This window comes from Sciurus carolinensis, chromosome 2 (assembly GCF_902686445.1).
Source record: "Sciurus carolinensis chromosome 2, mSciCar1.2, whole genome shotgun sequence".
NCBI classification, from domain to species: domain Eukaryota; kingdom Metazoa; phylum Chordata; class Mammalia; order Rodentia; family Sciuridae; genus Sciurus; species Sciurus carolinensis.
In genome coordinates this window covers 121,195,585-121,207,360 of record NC_062214.1, presented here as the reverse complement: position 1 = coordinate 121,207,360, position 11,776 = coordinate 121,195,585, and the positions used below count along the sequence as shown (strand labels likewise).

Below are 11,776 nucleotides of genomic sequence, written 5' to 3'. Positions count from 1 at the left end.
TAACTATGAGGAGTAAAATAAGTCAGATTTTTAAAAGAGTATATGCTACTTCAGTTTATTCACATGAAGCTCTAGCACATGCAAAGTTAGTGATAGAGGGGAGACTGGTGGTTGTCTGTGGAGAGAGAATGTGTGCAGGAACTGAAAAGGGACAAAGGAGCCTTGGTGGCAGAGGCACATGTGACTATCTAGATTGTGGTGACCATTTCATGGCTGTGTGCAGATGTCCACACTCCTCAAATTGTATATTTTTAAAATGAGCAGTTTGCTATATGTAAATCTACTACAATAAAGTTTTAAAACTTAGCAGGTCAAATAAATGTACTTTAAAATCACATTGATGTCCTTTAAAAAAAAAAAAAAACTCCCTAAATATGTTTTAACAATTTGACATAAAACACACACCAGTCAGCATCTCATGAAACCATAGAATAAGCTGAATTACATAAAATTTTTCCATCAAGAATCCCTACCTATTCAGACACAATTGACATGTTAGGGCACTGAATCATTTTGTTTGGGGTCATGCAAAGCATATGACCTCTCTGGCAATTGGAAATGAAATTTTAATTAAATGTGATGATGCAGATAGAGTTACAGATCAAGATCACAGAAGATATCTCCTAAGTAGTTATTGAGCCAATGAATAAAGTTTAAAACTTCACTAATTTTTAACATTGGGCTGATTTGCATGAGTTTTTACTTGTCTCCCTTTTCTGACTTCAAGAGTATGCAACACTGAGCATCACTCTTAGAAAGAAGTTCCCAAGAGTTGTCCAGGCAATTATCCCCATGCCTGTGTTCAGAGCGTAAAATAGATAAATTTCACCTGAGGGATCCCTTCAGGTGGTGAATGCAGGTCATGCTGAAGAGAGTGTTTCCAACAGACACTATCTCCAACCAGCAATGGATGGCATCACAAGCACACTTCTGAAGAAGACAGAATCTTCTCTAAGTGAAAATCTTATATTTAGTAAAGTCATCTCATTGCTCTGATTTTCCTTAAGAATTTTTTTTTTATTTTTACAGACTGCATTTTGATTCACTTTACACAAATGGGGTACAACTTTTCATTTCTCTGGTTGTACATGATGTAAATTCACACCATTCGTGTAATCATACATGTACATAAGGTAATGATGTCTATCTCATTCCACCATCTTTCACACCCCCACCCCTCCCCCTCTCATTTCCCTCTACATAATATAAAGTTACTCCATTCTTCTCTGACCCCCTACCTCGCCACCCCCATTATGTATCATCATCCACTTATCAGAGAAAACATTTGACCTTTGGTTTTGGGATTGACTTATTTCACTTAGCATGATATTCTCCAATTCTATCCATTTACCTGAAAATACCATAATTTTATTTTTCTTTATGGCTGAGTAATATTCCATTGCACATATATATATATATATATATATATATATATATATATATATATATATCACATTTTCTTTATCCATTCATCTATTGAATGGCATATAGGTTGGTTCCACAATCTAGTTATTGTGAATTGAGATTCTATAAACATTGATGTGGCTGTGTCACTGTAGTATGCTGATTTAAAATTCTTTGGGTATAAACTGAGGAGTGGGATAACTGTGTCAAAAGATGGGTCCCTTCTTTAATGTATTTTCATGCCTTTATTTTAATGATGACCTTTGCCTGGAGATGAGAATGACTTCATTAACTTCTGACAATTTCAAAAGAGAAGTCACAGATTTTCTCCTCCTGTTCTATACCTAGTAGAATTTCTATGGTCTTAATAACCACACACACAACTTTAGTTTGCAGAGACTCAGAGACGATTCCATCAACATCTTTATTGCAGGTAGCATTCTTCATGATATTTTTGATACTTTACCTGATCATCGTATCTTGAAATGTTATCATTGTGACCTTAATCATTACTGACTCTGATCCCCCATGAACTACTATTTGGCCAATTTGTCCTTTGTTGATATGTGGTTTTCCTCCGTCACCACTCCTAAGACGATCTCAGACTTTCTCAGGGAGAACAAGACCTTTTCTTTTGCAGGTTGCATGTGCAAGATCTTCTTTGCCCATTTCATTGCAGCAGTTGAGATGGTGCTTCTGGTGGTCATGGCCTATGACCGCTATGTGGCCATCTGCCAACCACTCCACTACTCCTCCATTATGAGCCTGCAACGGTGCACTGGGCTGGTGGATTCTTCCAGGACTACTGGCTTTGTGCATGCCATGAGTCACCTGGCCGTGATAGTGCAGCTGCCTTTCTAAGATCCCAGGGAAATAGACAACTTCTCCTGTGATATGCCACTGGTGATCAAGCTGACCTGCATGAATTCTTCTGATTTGGGCATATCAATGAATGTTGACTGTGGGACTTGTGGCTGTAACCTGCTTTATCCTCTTGCTGATATCCTACACATATATTCTTCTCAGTGTTCTCCAGAGCTCTAGAACTGGTGCATCTAAGGTCCTGTCCACCTGCAGTGCCCATGTCACAGTGGTGGTGATCTTTTTGTGCACTGCATCTTCATCTACGTGTTGGCCACTCAACATCACCTGGTTGGATACATTTCTTGCTGTGTTTTACTCTGTTTTTACACCACTCCTCAATCTAACCTTTTATACTCTGAGAGATAAAGAGATGAAAAAGACTCTAAGAAGATCCAGGTAAGGAAAAGACTTTTGTCAGAAATTCATTGCATATACTTCCAATTGAAAATACACTAGCCTTATAGTGTAGTTTAAAAATTAGATAATTTATTTAATAGCTACAAATTGTTCCAGTCTGTAAACAAAAGTATAGATTTAAGACAACTCACAGATTTTTTACATTTGCTCACTGCATAGCTTAATGTTGTGAATTATTTCCCTAAAACTCAAACAAGAATGATCCTTCATTATGGGAGATTATCTTGTCCTTCTTCTTATACTACTAATGATGTGAGAAGAACCTAAAATATGTTCAGTGAACTCTTGTGCTCATCCTAATGAATAATTTTAATGACCTTGTCTCAAATATTGTCTTAATTCCATTTTAAAAGACTATTTGGTTCCGTGACATTTCCCTGCCATCCTTTCATTTTACCCTTTGGGAAAATGCTACTCCATTATTATTTTTGCTGCAAAATACTAATGGGGGGAACAAAACACACAGAAAAATGAAGAAAGAGGGAAACAAAATTGAATAACAATTATAACATGACATTAGACTATACTATGGTTTGGGTTTCATTAACTCAAGTGAAATAAAATTAAATAATAAAATTAAAAATGAATAAATAAAAATATTCTGCTATTCTTCTTAGTTTTTTTCAGTCTTGAGGACTAAATATATATTCTTTCAATTATTATTTGCCATTTGCATAGAATCCTAAAACGTAAGATTCCTGAGAAAAGTGGCCATGTCTTAGCATGTTAATTCTTTTTTTTTTTTTTTTTTTGGTTGCTTTAATCAACCTTATAATTCCCCAAATGCCATGAGGTCAGAGCACATGATCCAATCACCTTCCCTAAAGACCTTCCTCTGAACATCTTGGCATTGGTGACCAACCCTTCAACACCGGAGTCTTTGACTATTGTTCCAGATACAAACCACATTATTTGTCACCTAGACTTACCAGTTATATACCCTGCCAAAATAAAATCCTATGCCCATGCTCAAACTTGCCAATGAATGACATAGCAACTTTATTCATAAAAACTAACAGCTCAAAATGTTTATTACCTGGTGGATAGATAATCAAAATGTGATATATCTATACGAAGAAATGTTATTTGGCACAAAAGCACTCAAATACTGATACATACTAAAACATAAATCATGAAAATATCAGGCTCCATGAAAGACCAAAAGACTACATACTACATAAATCCATTTGTATCCAAAGTCCAGAATAAGCAAAGCTTAGAGGCAGAAAATAGATGAATGACTGCCCAGAACTGTGGAAGTGTGGCAAAATGTGATCTTTTGTGACTGCCTCATTTAGTTTAGCCTAGTGACTTTGGTATTCATCACATTGAAGCATGTGTCAGTTAGGACACCAAATAAAATCTCGTGTGTATGGGTAGTACATTAGAAATGTGCTAAAAAGGTGTGAATGTCTTTTAACATGAAAACATTCTAAAATTAGATTGTCATGTTTTGCTCATAGGTCTGGGAATGTATCAAACACTGCTGACTTATACACATAGATAGGTGAATTTTATGGTAAGGTAATTTTATCACAACAAGATTATTTAAAAAATACCTAATCCTAAGAATACTCCCATGGGTCCTATCAGCACATGAAAGCTATTTCTTGCAGTTGCTTCAGTGCGCAGTCCCCTTCCCCTCTTGTCAGGCCTAGTGGGTCCCAGGGGTTTTGCTGGAACTGCAGTTGTCATCATGGAGAGGAGGCCAGATCAGAAAAAAAAGAGTCCTCTGTCACCTGAAGCTTCTTTGAGCAGGGCGAAGTTCTAATTCTGTGAAAGGAGAAAGTCTGCTGGGGCAAAGCCTTCAGGATCCTGTACACGTTCAGGTGTACCAACCAGTACACTTCGGATGTCTAGGTTTTCTCTGCCAGGAACCTGACCCGAGTGTAACACACATACCTGACCAAGTGCACATGTATTTCTGGAGCTATGTAATTGCATTAGATATTCAGTGTACTGCTAATAAATATCCCTTTACCATAGGAAATAAGTACCTTTTCATATCTATCAAATAGTTTCTTGGAACCTTACACTGGACCATTAGCTACTAGTTTGTGGCCTTCTTTTTACACACTATTGCTCTACAGGGAGCCAATACAGATTAGCAATGAGCAAACAGCCCCACTGTGGGAATAGTCTCTTCCCTCATCTTCAAACCCTGAATTATTTCCCCACAATTGTGTTCTTTTCCAAAAGAATGTTTTTCTAGCAGAGCTTGGTGACACACACCTATAACACCAGCTACTTGGGAGGCTAAGGCAGGAGGATTGTGACTTTAAAACCAGCTTGGGTAATTTGGCAAGATCCTAACTAAAAAAAAAAAAAAAAAAAAAAAAAAAAAGACACAAGAAAAAGAAGAAATGTTTCCCATACTACCTACCATCAGTGAATTCCTTAACAATCAGGCCTGTCAGGTTCCAGGGCTAGGGTCCTGTCTTCTACATTTACCACCTGCCTTCCGAGGCTCTTCTCATTATGAGATGTGTTACACTGGCTCATGTGAGAAGTAGATGCCATCATGGGATGAAAGCATACTCGCACAGTCAATTGCTACCCAGCAAGGTAAATAGAACACATACACCAACAACAGGGACATCTCAAAAGCATTATTTAAGTTCAGAAGGGGTTACTTAAAACAAGATGAAAAAAAAAATCCTATGAAATTTTATTTTATACAAATTTTAGAATAGATGAAACATATTTAATGGTATGAATGGAATAGTTATTGTCTCAGGTAGAACCAACTATAAAGAGCTCCAAGGAAATGTTTAAGGTTGAGAGAAATATTTTGTAATTGGATAAATGTGGTAATTTCAGATACATGTATGTATAGGAGAAAAAACTTTCAATTTATTCATTTGAGCGTCTTGTGTCTGTAAATTAATCATCATACAATAAGAGGAATTAAAAATAGACTGGTACAAAGAAAACAAGCAACACCAAAAAATGAAATGGTTTAAAATAATGTTCAGGACAGTATCTTTTAAACATATAGGCATTAAAAAAAATTAGCCCATGGTAGATATAGTATTAATTATTAAAAAGCATTGTTTTTCTTTATTCCTTTACCATACACCTCTTTTGTAAAATCTCCCCTAAGCTGTTTCTAACCAGCTCATCATTCTGATAGCCAGTGGCTGATTATATTCTCCAAGGTCAATGTAGGCGAAGGGAAAATTGGCTGAGCTTGTTATTTATTTGTTTTTAATCTCCTCTTTTGCCTTCATCTGTACTTTGCCTGCACTTTTGCTTCATGTATTACATTTAAACTAATACTACATTGTGATTTCTAATTTGCTATTTTCTTTGCAGTCAAATAAATTTCAATATAACAATAAATTGTTTATTCGTTAGTCCTTTCCTTTTTCCTAATACTAAGATGTCAATAAATGATTATGCTTTATGATTTAGACCACAATTCAAAACACATTACTTTTGTATCTGTCTGTATATGTATATCAAATTTCCATCCAAACTGAGAGAGTCATCAAAGACAGAAGTTCTTTCCTGTGACTAAATAAAGTCACAGTCCTCTTACTGTGACTAGTTGATGTGTTCAAACAGCTCAGATAAGTGGGTTTCTACAATTTTATTGTGAATGAACAAAGATAAATGCATAACAGAAGCAAGAGCAGAGGTTCAATTTGTCTCAAGATATACTGATGCTCCATTAAGAGTAGAGTTTGCACCTCATGATCTAATGTGGAATGGGAGTAGACATGACTGGGTTTCTTAGATTAAATTTTCTCCTAAAATCTTCTGCTCCCTTCTTCAGTACTAAGGTGACTTTTATTTTAAGATCTTAAGACTCGCTTCAAGTTATGATTCTTAGATCTTGAATAGAGTTTTCTTTACTTGGAAATGATGAAATAATAGTTTTTTTCACTATGATCAAATATCCACCTAAAAAAGAAATGAAAACAGAAAAAAGAAAGATGAAAAAAGCATATATATTATATATGCAAATAATAAGTTATAAATCATATTTTCTGCCTTATGTCTTATCACCATAATATCACATCTCTAACTCTAGAATACCTGGAATTTTACTTTTTAATCACACACTGTTTCATAGTAGGGCTGTGGCCTGATGTAATAGATATCTTGTCATGGTATCCAGAATTCTCTGAATCATCTAAAATATTAGGCTCTATTTATCCACCTATTCATGGCTTGTTAGCTATCCTGAACAAAATAGATAATACCTTTTATAAAAATGGAAAAAATTAATTTATCATGAATTACAAAGTAAAAACCATTCTAGAGAAAGAAGTTTTTTATTACCAGTATTTGGAGAGGTGCATCTCTAAGTTCTAATTGGATGGCAAGTTAGTTAGGCACTCAGGTATTGCTCCAAAAATAGGTAACCATCATTAAAAATGGCTGTGACCCTAAAGAAAACCTTCAAAATTCTCAGGGTAGAAAAACAAAATTCAAGTATTTTATATTTGAAAAAATGACCAGCTTTTGTGTGGGTGTTTGTACCCTCCCTAAATTATGTCAAAACTTAATCTCCAAAGTTTGTGTTTGCATAATTTGCATTAGGGCTTTTGAAAGGTAATTAGATGGTATCATGAGGGTGGGGTCCCTAAGAATGTATTAGTGACTTCATAATAATAGTAAGAGAGACCCAAGTTAGCAAGATTGTTCTGTTTGACCACAGCAGCAAGAAGGACCTCACTAGGTGCTGCCACCCCAACTTGAATATTTCAACCTTCAGAACCATGAACTGAATTGTTCCTTATTTTTTAAAAATTTCTCAGGTCTGTGGTATTCACTTCTAATAGCAGAAGCAGACCAAGATACTTGCTACTCAAATTAAAGAATTATAGACAATTTTTTAAAAGTACAGTAATTGAGTTAGTATTTTTTACAAGGAATATCTTAGAAGAAATCAAGAATAAACTATCTAGATGGAGCAAATTGATAAAAAGATGTTCATTTGTCTTTGAATTTATTCCCATCAAGTGGTAGATTTCATTTTTCCAACACTTGCTTGTGGACAGTTTTGAATTTAGCCAGTGTAATTCAACAGAAATAATGTCTTGTACCACAAACCTCTCCTTTCTTTACCTGAATTTTTTCTTTTCAATGTGACATTCCCATTCAAAAATTATTATTTTGACCTGCTCATATATTGTGATCATCATGGAGTTGAAAATATTTGAAATGAAAATAGTAACAGTTTAAGGATACTATTTTAACAAAAATTAAAATATGTGGCATTGGCTTTGAGAACAAGCAAAAAATTTCAGAAGTCTAGTGAAGAAATGATTGATGGGTTTTGTAGAGCAATAAGGAGATTATATTGTAAGATGGAAAGCTTAAGACCTTCTTTGTCATAATGCAATGTCTTGACACTCTTGTCACCTAAATTAATATATCAGCTGAAAACATACACAAGCATTTGAAGATAAGGCTCAGTCATTTTTAAACAAGTTTATGATATGATGTCATGGAAATATTATACATCATGATAGTCTATTTAATTATTTATTTTATTTGTTATAATTAGTTGTACATGACAGTAGAATGCATTTATACATTTTGATAGATCACACATAAATAGAGTGCAATCTCATTTTTCTGATTATACATATTGTAGGATCACATCAGTCATGCAGTCATACATGTACATGAGGTAATAATGTCTGTATCTTTGTTTTGTTCATAGGATTATGCATGGTAATAGTCCATTAGCTATTTATTTAACCTTTGTTTTTGTTATTGTACATAAATTATAACTCAATAAAAGTCAGAAATGTTCCAAGCATACATCTTCACAATCATCAGCCTTGACTCTTGACCAAATGTATCTTGCACTGTGAGATGTACATTTGGGTGCAAGAAGCAGAATGTTATGGTTTGGATATGAAGTGTCCCCCAAAATCTCCCTTTAATGCAGAAATGTTTGGGGATGAAATGATTATGTTATAAAACCTATGGCCTAATCAGTTATTCCTAGTTTGAATGGACTGACTGGTTGATAACCGTAGGCAGGTGGCATGTAGCTGGAAGAGGTGCGTCTCTGGGTATGCCCTGGAAGGGTGGATCTTCCCTGTGGCCCTTCCTCTCTCTCTCTCTCTCTCTCTCTCTCTGCTTCCTGACCCTGCCATGAGCTGAGCAGCTTTCCTCCACTGCACTCTTTCCCCATGATATGTTGCCTCCATTGGATGCAGAGTAAGAAAACCGGCCATCTATGGGCTGAACCTCTGAAACCATGATTCCCAAATACACTTTCCCTCCTCTAAGATGTTCTTATCTCTTGTTGAATATTTTGGTTTCAGCAACACAAAAGCTAACTAAAACAAACGTATACCAAGTAACAGAAAGGAATAAGGAGTTCTGGTGTGCTAATGCAGCGTGTTTACTATAGGTAACGTACTGTACATTTCAAAAAGCTGGATGTCTTTTGGAAGTGTTCACCATAAAGAAATGATAAATGTCTGAGGTGATAAATATATTTGTCCCAATTTTAGCATTATGCAGTGTATACCTGTATCATACATTACATCATGCCCAATTAATATGCACAATTTTATCTTTTGTGTATCAAGTTCAAAAATAATTAAATTTGTTGAAAGAAAAAACACATACCTGAACACAAACACAAAAGTGCCTTTTTTTTTTGTTTTAATGTTGTAAAATTGCCTAAGGAAAAAAAAAAAAACTTCCTCATCTGTGGGATGCTCTTCCTCATCAGGCATAGTATTGTGCACGAGTTTAGATCTGTTAATACTTCGGACTAATGCTAACTGTGGTAAATGCTGAGAGGTGAGATGCCGGGAAAGTCTGTAATTATATTTAAAAGTGTAAAGTTTAAAAAAATGAATAAAATTAAAACAAAGCAAAGAACATTGTCTTTCCAAGGATTTCAGTCACTGTCTCTCTTCCTTTCTTCCTTCCTTTTCCCCTTCCCTGCTTCTCCCCATTTTGTTGTATCTGCCGCCGTGACCTCATGATTACATCTACGTTTGTGGGCACAGTTACTTTGTCTTCTCATTTTCACGTCTACATTTCCATGTGTCTTTCCAGCTTTTTCCTCTGTTCTTTCATTTCTAGCTATCCTGTATTTCTACCTTTTTGTCTTTCTGGATTTTTATTCTACAGATAGGCTTTTATAAAAGATTAATGACATTCATTCAAAGTTATATGTTTGTAGAACAGATGCAAAAAGTGAAAGAAAATGCTACAAACATTAATAACATTTTCCCCTTACCTCTTACATTCACTTTTCATTGTCTCCTTTTGCACTCTGGCTAATCTGGGTATAAATGAATAAAAGTACACTCGACCATGTATTGTGTTTATATTGGAAAATTAAAATGCCTTCCTTTAATTTTAATGACTAAGCAATGCCATGCCGCTTTATTTTAATATGTAAGAAAAACTGAAATAGGAAGCTTTTTATGATTAATATTTTTCTTCTACATAAAATTCAATTGAGAAACAGAAAGGAATACATGAACCACATATCCAAACAATAATGATGAATAGAAAAAATAACAAATAGATTATTTATTTGAGAGGACATGTTCCTAGAGGAACTGGTCTACAAGACATCATGGTCTATAAGACACTGGCCTTTTATTTAAGCACAATTATTCCTGAAAAATGTTTTTTTCAGCATAATATATTTCATCTGACTATTTTGTGCCAAAATTATACACATAATATACTGATTATTGCCTTAGTCCTACAACTTAACTTCTTAGAGATCAATGACTTCTCATTACATCCATGAATTGTATAAGATCTAAAATAACCTCCATAGGCTTACAGATTTTATTATGCCTAATAAGCACAAGTGTTGTTCTTATCCCTGCAACTAATAAAATGTCAAATTCAACATGATCCAATGGGGTCTTCACTAGCATATGCTTTGAGTATATAACATTAAAATGTTCTCTTTTATATATTTTTTTCTTTTGGCCTGTTTGTAGTTGGCATTCCACTAATTCCCACCGGAAATACTCTTCAGGTTTAAAGTAGTTATAAAATCCCAAAGTACATTCTCTCTTGCATCATAAATCAGAAGAACAGATTTCAGAATTCATAATGTTTCAACATGAGAACATATATTTAAGAAAATTTCTGGAAAGATCTGTTAATTTCCCTTTCAGTACCTGGGAAGATCATAGACACTTATTTGGGAGTAGCAGTGAATTCCTTGTAAGGTGAAATTTTTCCTGTTTTCCTTTGTATTTAAAAGAAATAGAAAGAAGGAAGAAATAGAAAATAAAAATATATTCATCTGGGATATCTCCTGCCTTGAATTCACTGAGAATAATGCTGCAAAACCAGAATAATGGTGAGCTCTAAATTCAGATACATAGCCCTTTCTACCTTGACTCTCAAATAAAGATCCTGCCACACCTAATGCTAATACTCCTGTTATTAAAAAGTGAAAATTCTAGTAGATTAGGAAGATTCACCAACTAAGTCTTAATTTGAATTTTAATGCAGAAGATTGATCCCCTACTGCACTTAACCAAACAATCTATTACTTCAGAATTGGTGGAAAATGAGTATTGAATGCAGTGAAGTGATGTATATAGAGAAGAGAGTGAAAAAAAATACTGAAGACTCAAGTAATGTAGACAACTGGGAGGAAGAGGAAAAAATAAGCAAGAGAGGAAATGGGGAGGTAAACAAGGACTTAGGGGGAAAAATTGCAGGAAAAAAATAAAAGGGAAAAAACAACAGAAAAATCAAAAGTGATATAAAAGAATGTATACTGTGAATATATGAAGGTAGAATTGGCAGAAGGATGAGGGAAGAATGAGAAAGAAAGGAAATCAATTGGGAATGATGAAGGAGAGAGGTACTAGGATGGTGATTCTGTCCTCAAATCCCTGTCTCTAGGAGATGGGCTGACATCTACTTAGAATCTAGTTATGCACGACCTGGCCTGCAGACACTTGTGCAACTGAACTCTGAGAAACAGGGAGGGATAGGAGCTCCCCTCTGACTGTGCATCTTCAGTGCCAGGTGAGTCGTGTAGGAGGTGAAATGATAAGGAAGGCTAAAAATGGTGAACCCACACTAATGGAACTTCTTTGTTCTCCCAACTCATTTAAACCCACGA

The 11,776-nt window shown here is 34.9% G+C and overlaps 1 pseudogene; it reads left to right on the top strand.

Moving 5' to 3' along the window:
• The first annotated feature begins 678 nt into the window (after positions 1–678).
• LOC124976458 (olfactory receptor 4K14-like) lies at positions 679–2,668 on the top strand (annotated as a pseudogene).
• The last annotated feature ends 9,108 nt before the right edge of the window (positions 2,669–11,776 follow it).